Source organism: Solanum stenotomum, chromosome 6, assembly GCF_019186545.1.
Source record: "Solanum stenotomum isolate F172 chromosome 6, ASM1918654v1, whole genome shotgun sequence".
Taxonomy (NCBI): domain Eukaryota; kingdom Viridiplantae; phylum Streptophyta; class Magnoliopsida; order Solanales; family Solanaceae; genus Solanum; species Solanum stenotomum.
This window is the reverse complement of record NC_064287.1, coordinates 102,223-116,051: the sequence shown is the minus strand read 5'-3', so window position 1 is coordinate 116,051 and position 13,829 is coordinate 102,223.

Genomic DNA, 13,829 nt, shown 5'->3' with positions numbered 1-13,829 from the left:
TTAATTGGTTATCTCTACAATGCCTATCTGCTACTCATTAAATGTTTGTCATATGCCACCTGTCAACTTTGTTAAATCCGTATATTTGCATATTCATACAGTAGTCTTTGTTCAGCTACACAAGTGTTTATGTTCTTCTCTTAATTAGAGTGGTCCTACCTTTCAAAATTAGTTTGGTTATTTGACGTTAATTACGTGGATTGTCTCATTTAGTCCCCTTACTTGCGATTCAAATATTATGCTAAGACGTTGAATTCTATCGTATGCTAATTCCTTTTCTCTTGCTTTGCTTGTATGCATGTGAAATCTGCCCGAGTTCATCATGAACTCCTCTTTTCTCGCATTTCGAAAGAGCCGTAAAGGCTCAAATTCCCTTTTTTAGTCATCCAGCCTAGGGAATCGAAGAACAGAAGACCGAAAATTGACGAACATGAATTAGAGCTAATTCGGATTGTATACACTTAATGTGTATACGAAGATTGAGAAATGGGCTCAAAGAGCTCCAAATTCAGTTCTTGCATTTTGTTATTTTGGGCCTAAGCCCTTGTCTTTACTTATTATATCTTGTTAGAATTTAGGACAGGTGGAAGATGGGCCTAAGGCCCAAAGAAATAAATTTCAAAATTTAGTCTAGGACAGGTACAAAGAGTGGCAAGAATTGGGCCCTAGGCCTAAAACAAAAAATAGACCCAAGTACTGGTTTAGGCGGTCAGGAACCAGATTTGGGCCCAAGTCTCTTTCCCTCTTTGCTTTATTATGTTTATTTACTTGTCAATATCTGCTACTAAATCTCAAGGTTTTAAAATTCAAATCCCCAAAAGATACCCGTTTGGATTTTATAACTTAACTAAATCAATCACCTTTAATGAGGCCTAAAAAATTAATTTTGCAAGATAACTCACTTGGGTAATACCTAAATATTCCCTTTTGCTCTCCTTTAAAACAATCCTAACTAAAAATCGCTCAATTCAAATTAAGTTAATTCACTTTTAGTCAAATAATTAATTGTCTGATAACCGCATATTAGCGGACATTTTGGGTGCTTTCAAAACCTTCCCGAAATGCTAATAAGAACCCCGAACCCCCATAAATATTTTTTAATTGATTTCTTGTTTTAATCTTTTGAAAAGTCAGTTTTCTTAATTTCCCTTTAAAAATTAAGTGACGGCTCTTAAAACCAGTCCAATCAATCTTTTTTAAATAAAACAAAAATATACTCATTTTGAGGAGCTCAAAACCATCGTGCTTGGTGATTCTCACAAAACCCAAGTGCTTGGAACGGGAGATGTCGAATTGTGTTTTACTTGTGAAAGAGTATTAACTTTAAAAGCTGTACTCTATACTCCTTCCATGAGAAAAAAATTGATATCTAGTTTTCTTCTTAATAAAGCATGCTTTAAACATATTATTGAATCTGATCAATATGTAATTGTGAAGAAGGATATTTTTGTGGGAAAGGGGTATACTTGTGATGTGATGTTCAAATTGAATGTAGAAGTGAATAAAACTTCTTCTTCTGTTTATATGCCTTTTTCTACTAATTTTTGGCATGCTCATTTGTGTCATATTAATAATCGTTATGTTGGAATCATGAGTAGATTATGATTAATCTCAATGGTCAAAAAAGAATTTTGAAAAGTGTGAGGCTTGTAGTAAAGCCAAAATACTAAAATGCCTCATTTCCAAGTTGAAAGAAAAATTGATTTGTTAGAATTAGTTCATACTGATATTTGTGAACTTGGTGGAATTTTAACTCGTAGAGGTAATAGATATTTGATCACTTTCATTGATGATTTTCTAAGCTTACATATGTTTACTTGATGAAAAATAAAAGTGATGCTTTTGAAAATTTCAAACCTTATCTCCATGAGGTTGAAAATCAGTTTGGAAGAAAAATAAAAAGAATTAGAAGTGATGGAGGCCGTGAATATGAGTCAAATGAGTTTAATTCTTTTGTTAGATCATTGGGAATAATTCATGAAACTACTCCTCCTTATTCTCCTTCATCTAATGGAGTAGCGGAAAGGAAAAATAGAACTTTGGTTGAATTGACTAATGACATGCTTATTGAGTCACATGCACCTTTAAATTTTTGGGGTGAAACTATTTTAACTGCTTGTTATGTGTTGAATCGTGTGCCTCATAAAAAGTCTAAACTGACACCTTTTGAATTGTGGAAAGGTTACAAGCCAAGTTTGGGATATCTAAGAGTTCGGGGTTGTCTAGCCTTTGTGAGGCTAATGGATTCCAAGATTATAAAATTGGGTAAGAAACTTACTACTTGTGCTTTTGTTGGTTATGCTTCAAATAATACAGCCTATAGATTTTTTAATCTTGAAGATAATATTGTGATAGAATCGGGTGATGCTATTTTTCATGAAAATCCTTTTGATTCTAAAAATAGTGGGGGTCAAAGGATTGAACAAAATATTTTGTCACTATCTAGTTATTCTACTTCTACTTTAAAACATAAATAAATTGATGATTTTGAGTTGAGAAGACGTAAAAGAACTAGAGTAGAAAAAGATTTTGGTCCTGATTTTTATGTGTTTAATGTTGGAGATGACTCTCTCACTTTGAAAGAAGCATTATCTTCACATGATTCTTTATTTTGGAAAGAGGCTGTAAATGATGAAATGGAATCACTAATTTCTAATAAAACTTGGAAGTTAGTTGATTTACCATCGGGTTGTAAAACTATTGGTTGCAAATGGGTCATACGAAAAAAGTTGAAACCGAATGGATCTATGATAAATATAAGGCTAGACTAGTTTTAAAAGGTTTTAAACAACTAGTAGCCTAGAATTTTTTGATACTTTTTCTCCGGTAATAAGAATTACATCCATAAGACTTTTGATTGCTATGACTGCAATTTTTTATTTACAAACTCATCAAATGGATGTAAAAACTGCTTTTTTAAATGGAGACCTAAATGAAGAAATTTATATGGATCAATCCGAGTCTTTTGTTGAAGCAGACCAAGAAAGCAAAGAATGTAAACTTACTAAATCCCTACATGGCTTGAAACAGGCACCTAAGCAATGGCATGAAAAGTTTGATTCCAGCATGATTGAAAATGGTTTTAAAACAAATGAGTATGATAAGCGCATATATCATAAGTCTTGGAATAATTCACATGTGATTATTTGCCTATATGTTGATGATTTATTGATCTTTGGCTCTAACATGAATGTTATTGATGAAGCTAAAAATATTCTTAGAAGCCATTTTGATATGAAAGATCTTCGGGAGACAAATTTATTCTTGGAATAAAAATAACAAGAACATGTGAGGGAATTTTTCTTGACCAGTCCCATTATGTTGAGAAAATTTTGAAAAAATATAACTTTCATGATTACAAGCATGTTGCTACTTCTTTTGATTCAAGTGTTCACTTATTTCCTGTTGAAAGTGAAAATGATGTAATAAATCAAAAGGAATATGCTAGCATAATCGAAAGTTTGAGATATGTGATTGATTGCACTAGGCCTGATATTGCGTATACAGTAGGAGTACTTGGCAGATTTACAAGCAAGCTAGGTAATGAACATTGACATGTTATAACAAGAGTTATGAGATATTTAATTGGAACAAAAAATTGTGGTTTGTTCTATAAAAAATATCTTGTTGTACTTGAAGGCTTTTGTGATGCAGATTGGAACACCTTATTAGGTAATTTATGTTCTACTACTAGTTATGTTTTTACTTTGGGTGGTGGTGCTATTTGTTGGAGATAAAAAAAGCAAACTATAATTGCTAACTCTACCATGAAGGCTGAACTAATTGGTTTAGCTTCAGCTAGTGAGGAAGCGAATTGGTTAAGAGAATTATTGTTTCAAATACCTTATTTTGAAAAACCAATTTCTCCTATTTTAATTCATTGTGATAGAACCACTGCGATTGGTAGAGTTCAAAACCGTTATTACAACGGTAAATTCAGACCTATAAAGAGGAAACACAGTAATGTAAGATCGTATTTGACAAATGGTACCATTAATGTTGATTATGTCAAATTTTGTGATAATCTTGCAGATCCTCTTACTAAGGCCTTAACAAGAGCAAAGGTGTGGAGCACATCGAGGGGATGAGATTGAAGCCTATAAATCCTTAAGTCATATATGAGGAACCCCAACCTGGTGACTAGAGATCCTATAACCAGGTTCAAAAGGAAAAATTAATCATATAATGGCTTGTTGTGAAAAAATGCACTATTTTTTATTCCCTCCTTATGATGTGAGTGCATTGTTTCCTGTAGTGATTTGTGAAGGTTGAGTTGATAAAACTCTTAATGAATATTTGTAGCCCGTATGTGTGGAGTGTTAAGCTTACAGGAGCACTCTTGACAGATTTCACCTATGTGAGTGTGGAAGTAGGTCGCTTCCTATGAGAATTGAGCTTATTCTCAAAAGCACTCATGAAATCGGGATAGCACATGGCCATAACGTGCTGGCTTATAAAGTTCATGTCAACACCTTAATTATTATGTGTGGACAGTGATATTTTATTTCCCTTAAGCAGTCATAGTTTAAGTCTGAGATCACTACGACTCTGGAGTAAAAGTTACTGTTTCACTAAGTGAAGGTTCAATGCAAAGCACACCTTCATTATGCATAGTAATCTTCCTTCAGCTGATATACTCTCTTATCTAATATTAAAATGAGTGGGGATTGTTAGATTGTTAGCATTTTAATATTAAAATTTTGTATATTAATTTGCTAAAGCTTAGTGTTGCCGTTGCTGCCAATCTTTAGTGACATTTCACTTTACAACCGTTGAAATGTCATGATTGCTACATCACTATATTGCATTACTCCATTGGCAGTAAGTGCATATGTTACAAACTTTTGGTGCAACATCTAAGGTCTAAGCTGTTGGTGGCTTTTAGCTTTTCATCTCATTTACTTATTTACTCTTTATTCCTTCGTTATACATTGTAACTTATGTAACTCCTAAGGCCATTATCTTCACTATTTACTACTAGAGGCAAATCTAGGATTTTTCGAATATGGGTACACCAAGAAAAATATATTAAGTGGGAATTGATCCGAACATGGGTGCACCAAAAAAAATGTATTAAGTGGAAATTGATCCTCAGTCTTCAAAGTCAAAATCTCAACATTTAACCATGTGGATCAACTAGACTTTTTATAGTACGGGTGCAAGAATATAATATTAGACAGATGTTAGAAAATATATACATAAAATATCTAATTTTACGAAAAGACCACGGGTTCGGGTGCCCTATGTTTTGCACCTAAATTCGCCATTGTTTACTACCCCATTATCTTCCTATTCATTGCTAGGAAAACTTCTTCTACTATAAATAGTGGTGGTCTTCATTTGGTTTGGTACTACACAATATACAAGGAAAATATATAGTGCATAAAGTTTGTCAAAAAGAAGGCTCTTATTAGTTGAAGGGAGGTGTTCTTTTTTGTGGAGCTTTGGACTCAACTCTTGTTCAGAGTTGTTAAGTTATACTTTGTGAATGTTGTTGTCACGCCCCAAGCTACCCCCGAGACGCGGACACGGGACCTAGGACCACAAGTGATCCCAAGCTAACCCTGCTGGCATGATCATGAGCATATTAAAGATAATAAACTGATGCGGAAGTTAATTCATAAATAAATCTGAAAAGATGGGGATACCCATATACTATAACTGAATATATCAAATCTGAGAGTTTAATACAAAAGAAATATCAAACTCAAAATACTAAGTTGAATCTAACTATGTCTGAAATAAGCCTCTAAACTGATTAGAAATGTTGGGACATGCCTCAACTAGATCTAGGAAAACTGAAACTAAAGACTAAAATCGATAAAGATAAACATGTCACTAGTCCTCGAAGAATGAGGACTCACCACTGATGCTACTGAACTGGAGATCGGGAACGGATCTAAGCGTGATCTGGATGCTGAGAATCTGAACCTACATCACGAGAAGATGTAGCACACGTATGCGTCAGTACTTGAAAGGTACTGAGCATGCAGGATAGAGTAAAGCTGAAATAACATATAACTGAACAAAGCAATAAAGCAATGAAATAATATGGACATGATATAGATACTGAATACTGAGGTAACTGATGCAATAACCAAATTTATAATATGCTGAGACTGAATACTGACTGAACTGTAAATGTGGTCAATGCAATAGAGTCTGACTGAACTGTGGGAGCTATTAATAACCGACATAAAACCATATGAGCTAAATGTGGAGTCCGATGTATACGCCCCATCGAGAGGACCCAATATACCCTGCCAGAGGTATAGAGGCATGCTGGCGTGATCACTAAACTGATGTTGCCCACAGAGGGGACTTACACCTACGTGGCTCGTAGTTCTGGGACTATATGGGTATGCTGAACCCTAGTCCAACTCGGTATTATGCTACTCCCAATGAATTAAGTGGTTAACTGGTTATGACTGAATTTCTGTAAATACTGGATTGCTCGAACTGAACATGCAAACTGAGAATGCAACAATTAATCTGATAATGATGCATTCATAAACTGAGGCATGTATAACTGAATACTGAAATATCTGACCTAGCATGTGTAATTCAAGAACTAAAGAAATACATAGCTAGGGTTCTGAAATTCATGCGATAAACTGAGCAATAACATGATAATCTGATTTGGAACATTTAAATAACTAATTCATGATGATCTGCTATAATTTTAGAAACCCTAGGTCTGGTTGATAATAAGGGAATCAAGAATCTGATTGAAATCTAGGGACCTAATGGGTGAAAGGAACCCACTAGTGAAATCCCACATTCCTGGTGATGAATTCCACGGAGAAATCTTTCGATTTCGGGGCTGGAACTGAAGAAACCTCGCTGCGTTCTTGAACTAGGGTTCTTGACCTTTTTCTCCTCTCTTGCTTCTAATTTTCTAAGTTTTGATTAATGAATTTGACTTAGGTAAGTTCTAGTTATGTTTCTAGGCTTAAACTAATTAAAACCTCATGATTTAGGGTTTAAACGACGTATCTTAGGGGTTAAACGAAATAGGAAAAGACCAAAAGACCCCTGAATTAACTGCTGTCGGAGTGATCGACGGTATGGACCTACGGTCCGTCAATCAATCCACGGACCGTCGATTGGGTCCGTAGGTCGAGTCTGCCCGACAGGGCTTCACTAAAACGGGCATAACTTTTTACTCGGAGGTCGGAATTTAGCAAACTCGGTGGCGTTGGAAAGATAATTCAATTATCTATCTAACCATAGGTCATGGGACACATAATTCATTTTGTACTAAAAGTTATGACCATCTGAAGTTGACCCATCAGAATTTTTCAGCTAACTGGCGGCTAACCTTCGATCTACGGTCAGACCTACGGACCGTGGATCGAACGACGGTCCATGCTGGTCAACCGTAGTTCATGTCAGAGGCTGGGTAAAGGAGGTCTTGATCCACGGACACAGACCACGGACCGTGGTCTGATCTACGGACCGTGGGTCTGTCCGTGAGTCGAGACTTAACCAATTTTCTGAGCTGGCTGGGGAGGGGTTGCAGTGGCGAACCACGGACCACCAGCACGGACTGTGGTCTGACCTACGGTCCGTGGATGGCAACCGTGGGTTGCACCTGCAACTTCTTAAAATCTGCATTTTTGGTCTGTTTCGGATACGGGGTGTTACAGTTGTTGTATCCTGGAGGGGACAAATCAAGAGGACTACTGCTGGACCGGTGGAAAACATTTGCTGCATTGAGCTTGAATCTCCTTAAAGAGAGCGAGATATCTACGCCTCAGCCTGAAGATATTTATTTCTTCATTTTATTTTCAATTGTAATCTTGTAATTCTGTTATTTTGTAATTTTTCACTAACAATAATTAATACCTATACACCCTAAATTGCAATCACTTCTAGCTTATGTTTCTACGATCTTTCAAAACGTTATATTTGTGTAAGATCAATCATCAATGTTTTTTAAGGATCCAACCTATTGTAGCACACTGATGGTACACTATCCATTAAGTCCTCGTTTGTTTGCATTTAATGAAGGTTTCGATTTGAATGATTTAAATCTTAGAAGGTATTTTGATTGACTTGCTAAAAATAAGAGTTTTTTGCCAAAATCATCCATAAACTATACCCCAAACTTATACTACATTCTTAAAGTATCATTCTTAGGAGAAAACATCCTTCAAGTATTTAAAAGTGAACAATTTTCATCCTTCTATTTTAATTTATCAGAAGACTAACAGATCCCACAAAAATCAAGTCATTCCTTTCTAATTATTATTCTTAGATACGCCAAAATATTATCGTGAATTTTTTTGGTAATTGATTTTAGCATTATGCAAAATCTTTTCATTTATTTTTCATGTAATTTGATATTAAAAATATTATTAGTTGAAATATGTTTCTTCTCAATCAAATATACTAGAAGCGACGTTTGTTGGAGATTTCCGCTTCTAATAATGTAGAAAGAAATTCAAATGCGAGACATAATCAATATTTTGAGCACTTACTGTTACTAAATGAGAAAAAGAGCAGATCATGTACCCTCACACCTTCCAAACATTTTTTATTTCCGTAAGCAATAATGTCTAAGATTTTAAATATTTTTTTCAGGAACTTCTTATAGCAAGTAATGAAATTATGCAGGAAAACTTTTGTTAATAGTCACATGAACTGCTCATGTTTTTGTAGGATATCCCTTAGTTTTTTTGACGATAACTAACAGAAGGATGAAAATTGCTCACTTTTAAATACTGAAGGATGTTTTCTGCTAAAAATGATATTTTAAGGATGTAGTTTAAGTTTGGGATATAATTGAAGGATAGTTTTGGCCAAAAACTCTAAAAATAACTTATAAATTAGAAGTCATAAATTCGAAATATTCAACTTTTGACTTTTACCATATTTTTGTACTTTTATTGCCTAAAAGTAAGTATTCAACATCATCTTTTATCTTTCCGAAACACCACAAAAAGTATATTAAAAAAAAGCAACTTAAAGTTAAAAACATTTAATATAAGTCAATTCAAACATTCTCTTAACCATTAAGATCTTTAACAAAATCTTAATATCATTAAGATGTGTTCTTGTGATGACAATATTTACCACCACTTTGTTCATAATCACCGGTCATTATTAGAGTTTTATCCTGATTTTCTTTCCTTATTTGAAATTTATATTTTCCTAAAAGAAAAGACAAAGCATTACCATAAATATTTTTACTTTTCCGGAAAGAAAAATATAATATTCTTCGATATTTGGTTTATTCTTTCCTTAGAGGAAAAATTTGGAGATCTATAAATTGAAAATCCCTATTCTCATAGCATAACACAACAGAATCAACAATGTAGTNCTTCGATATTTGGTTTATTCTTTCCTTAGAGGAAAAATTTGGAGATCTATAAATTGAAGATCCCTATTCTCATAGCATAACACAATAGAATCAACAATGTAGTTGTTTAGAGAGTTTTGTTTATGGGGAGATTTTCTCTCTATAGTTTTTATGCTTTTTATTAGTTTTTAATTATGTAGACCAATGGTCATATTAAATAATAATATTATATCCTTTAGTATAGTTTTATGTGTCGTCTAATTTATCAACCATATTATTTGCAATTGTAAGCTTCCGCATGACGCCTTAATCACCCTTCATAACCCAACAAGTGGTAGCAAAGCACATGGTTCAAAGATCCGACGGTTCAATGATCTAATGCTTGAATGAGGTTGAAGACAAGCTCAAGTGGTTTCAAATCAATTTGTAACTAATTTGATGATAAAGAAGATTTTTGTCCAGCTACCTGTGGATAAAAGATTAAAACCATATTTTCAACATTCTTGTTGCTGCATCTTTGAAAATAAAATTAAAATATTTTAAAACCATTTTCAACCCATATATTTTAAACTTTATTTTTAACTATGGCAAGCAGCAGTGATGAAGACTATGTGAAGAACGAAGATATCATGCATATTGTGAAGAAGACGGATCAAGTTTTGTCAAGAAAATCCAGCCAAAAAGGGAGATCTGTTAGGGTTTTGCCCTGATTTTCTTACCTTATTTGAGATTTATATTTTCCTAAAAGACAAAGCATTACCATAAATGTTTTTACTTTTTTCAGAAAGGAAAGTATAATACTCTTCCATATTTGGTTTATTCTTTCCTTAGAGGAAAAATTTGGAGATCTATAAATTAAAAATCCCTATTCTCATAGCATAACACAATAGAATCCACAATGTAATTGTTTAGAGAGTTTTGTTTATGGGGAGATTTTCTCTTTACAGTTTTTATGTTTTTTATTACTCCCTCTATCCCATTTTATATGATGTACTTTGACTCGGCACAAAGTTTAAGAAAGGAAGGAAGACTTTTAAAACTTGTGGTCCAAAATGAATGATAGAAATTTGTGTGGCTGTAAATCATTTCATTAAGGGTAAAATAGACATTTTATAGCTAAATTGTTACTTAAAATAGAAATGTGTCATTTTTTTTGGGACTGACTAAAAAGGAAAGTAAGTCATATAAATTGGGACAGAGGGAGTAGTTTTTAATTATGTAGACCAATGGTCATATCAAATAATAATATTATATCCTTTAGTGTAGTTTTATGTGTCGTCTAATTTATCAATCATATTATTTGCAATTGTAAGCTTCCGCATGACGCCCTAATCACCCTTCATAACCCAACAATCATCCCCACTAACCACCTCTATTATTATAACCATCAAATACCTATGTCATCACAATTACCACAAGGATCTCACTATCATTGCCAACCACTATTGTCGATCATTTCTACACCTACTAATACCTCTATCATTACGATATAAATTCAAGTGAACATTTTTATGAGGATAAGCGGTCTGCAGCATGCTATCAAACACGGCTAAAGAGTCAAGATTCTAACGGTGCTAGTGATTCGTAGTTGTGTTTGGTCTAAAATATAAACCTTTTTCCTATAAAAAAAAAATTCTCGTGATTTGAGAATTAGAAAAGTAAACCAAAAGTTGGGTAAACAACACAAATTCCACTAGCTTAGTACCTAACTATCCCCCTTCCCTCTAGTTTGTATAATTACACATCATACCATATTTTCTACTTCCGATACATGTATTTGTCGCTTCTAGATACTTGTAACTGAGAAACATAGTAGTCAAATACATATTCACTAAGTCTAACTAATTAAAGGATATAATTGAAAGTCATAAATTAAGGAAAAAATTATGTTTGCAATAACTTTAATTTGCAATATTCTGGTGCATTGCAATATGTTAAAAAAAATATATATATATTAAAATCCTTCCATTTTTTTTAGAAAATTCACCCAGTTGTACCTTTCTTCTTCTTTTTAATTATTTTTAAAAACTTCGAGTTTCTTTTTCAGCAATGACCAATATCATTATTTCATTAAGAAGATACATAAAATATTCAAACACCTCAAAACTTGTGGGATATAACTTAGATACATAATTGAAGCCTATTCAAAATTTTACACTTAAATACATGTGTATATATAATTGACAAATACATGAAAATTTACTCCAAAATAGTGATAAAGATTCAAAAATTTCAAATGAGAGGGGAAGGAAGAAAACATCTTAATGAATTCTATTATTTTGTGTCCATTTGCTTCTAAATTCTATTGGTATAGAGAAATGGTTACTCTTCCTCCGGAGTCCCATTCATATATTATAAATGAAAGTAAGTTTTTTCTGTTAACAAAATATTGTTATCTTAGAGACAAGTTCGACTCAGAAGGTATTGAGGGGGGATCGATCCAATGGATGACCACCCTCCAAACCAATTGAGTCATCCCGAACGACACGCATCTCAATTTAATTGTAGAAAATTGAAAATTCTTAAATAGTGGGAATATGGGATGTTAGGTAATTATTTGAAAGTGTAGGTAATATTAGTAATATGGTACAAATGTATGTTTATTTAAGTAGTTTAACTTATATTGGGTATGAAAATTTTTGCTACACTCATAACGCCATACCTTACGACTTACAAATAAAATAAAAATATGGTCATATTGCCGTTTGACGCAGCCGTTACTTTTTTAAAAAGTTATAAATGACTTGAAAAGAGTTAAAAATAAGTGTAAAAAGAGTTAAAAATCAAAAGTAAGACTCCCCTGCATTTTATTTTTTGATTTAAAAGTAATTTAAGTTTGATTTTTTTATTTTTTGACTTAAAAATTAGTACTTTTTTAAGCCAATTCAAACAGTCTCTTAGATTGTGAATTCTTTATTTTAGCTATATAATATTACAAGCATTTAGGTTTTCAATCAAACTAATTCAACTATACATAAAAATAATTTTAATGTCTTCTTACGCTTAAGTGAGTATTAATTTAAGAATTTATCTTTTTTAATGTCTTTTTATTTAAACCCGTTTAAAACGCCATCCACTATACATTAATTTTTATAAATTATTTTTTGAATCTGTCCCACATTCGCCCACCCCCCATTACCATCGCTACCAGAAAGGGCTAACCAGCAGGATAAGAACACATGCAGATGGCTGTCTTTTTCGACAAATTGACTGGTGGTCCCATGAATAACATTGTGATTTGTGTCAACGGCTACTTATTCTCTTTTTTTTTTTTCTTTCAAATTTATATCATAAAAAAAATAAAAATCTTAATAGAAATAAGTATAAATTATATAAAGGGGTTTAGGTCTTAACTAACAAATCCTTATGAGGTAACAAAATTCTACTAATTAACAAATATGAAAAAAAAAATAACAGCTAAAGGTTGATTTAGATTTTTCAAATATCAAATCAATGGCCAAACATCGTCAAATTATGTGAAGCAAATAATTTACTGCAATTACGCAACACAACAAAAGAGACATTTAGGCCTCATTTGTTTGCACTTAATGAAGGTCTGAATCTTAATCATTCAGATTCAGTCTATTAAGTGTATTTGGTTTTTAGGTCTGAATCTGAATGATTCAGATTCAGCCTGTTAAGTCCATTTGTTTCTTTTCTCAAAAAGCCTCTTAATGGACCTGAAAAGGTCTGAACGGATCAGATATGCAGGAGAGTCTTAATACCATTCAGACTTATTTAATAAGTTATACAATTATATTGTATCACCTCTTTCGGTCTTTGCGTGACTTTTGCTCTCACAACTACAAACTTTCTTCCTCTTTTTTCTCAATCAAACACCAATCTTTTCCTCTTGAACTGGTAAGTTTTCATAATCTTTACAAGTATTTTTTTTATATTAATAATTTTCTTAGGGTGTATTGATGTTTGTCAAGAACACTTGTTGCAATAATATTTTTAGTGTATTGATGTTCATCAAGGTTTTTGAGTGAAACAAATACTATTCGTAATTAAAAATAATAACTATGTATACATATTTGAGGTCTCTTATTAGAATTTTGTCTTGGACCAATAATTTTATTGAGACTCAAATCCCTTTGTGAGATAACGCCTAATATATTATTGTTGTTGAACTAGTTGGTGACAAAAATAATGGAACTCTTAATAATTTTCCATCCCAATCTTCAGTTTCAGCTAGAAAAAAAAGTTTTGGGGAAGAAAAAAAACGTATTCGTCTGAATTGGAAATTGATGAGAAGATGATTACTGCTCTGGAGTTATTGATTAAAAAAATAGTGCACCTACATTTGAAGAATATATGGAAAAATTAGATGGACTTGGATAGGAAGAGTCATTATACAATACGTGTGTTAGTATATTTTGTGAAAGTGTCCACTACAAAAAAGCATGAATGACGTTAGAGGTTCACAAGTTAGAGAATTGGATTAAGGTTATTGGAAAAAAGATAAGAATTCTTTAGTTTTTCTAATTAGCCAAAATATATGTTAGACGTTGATAATGTGATA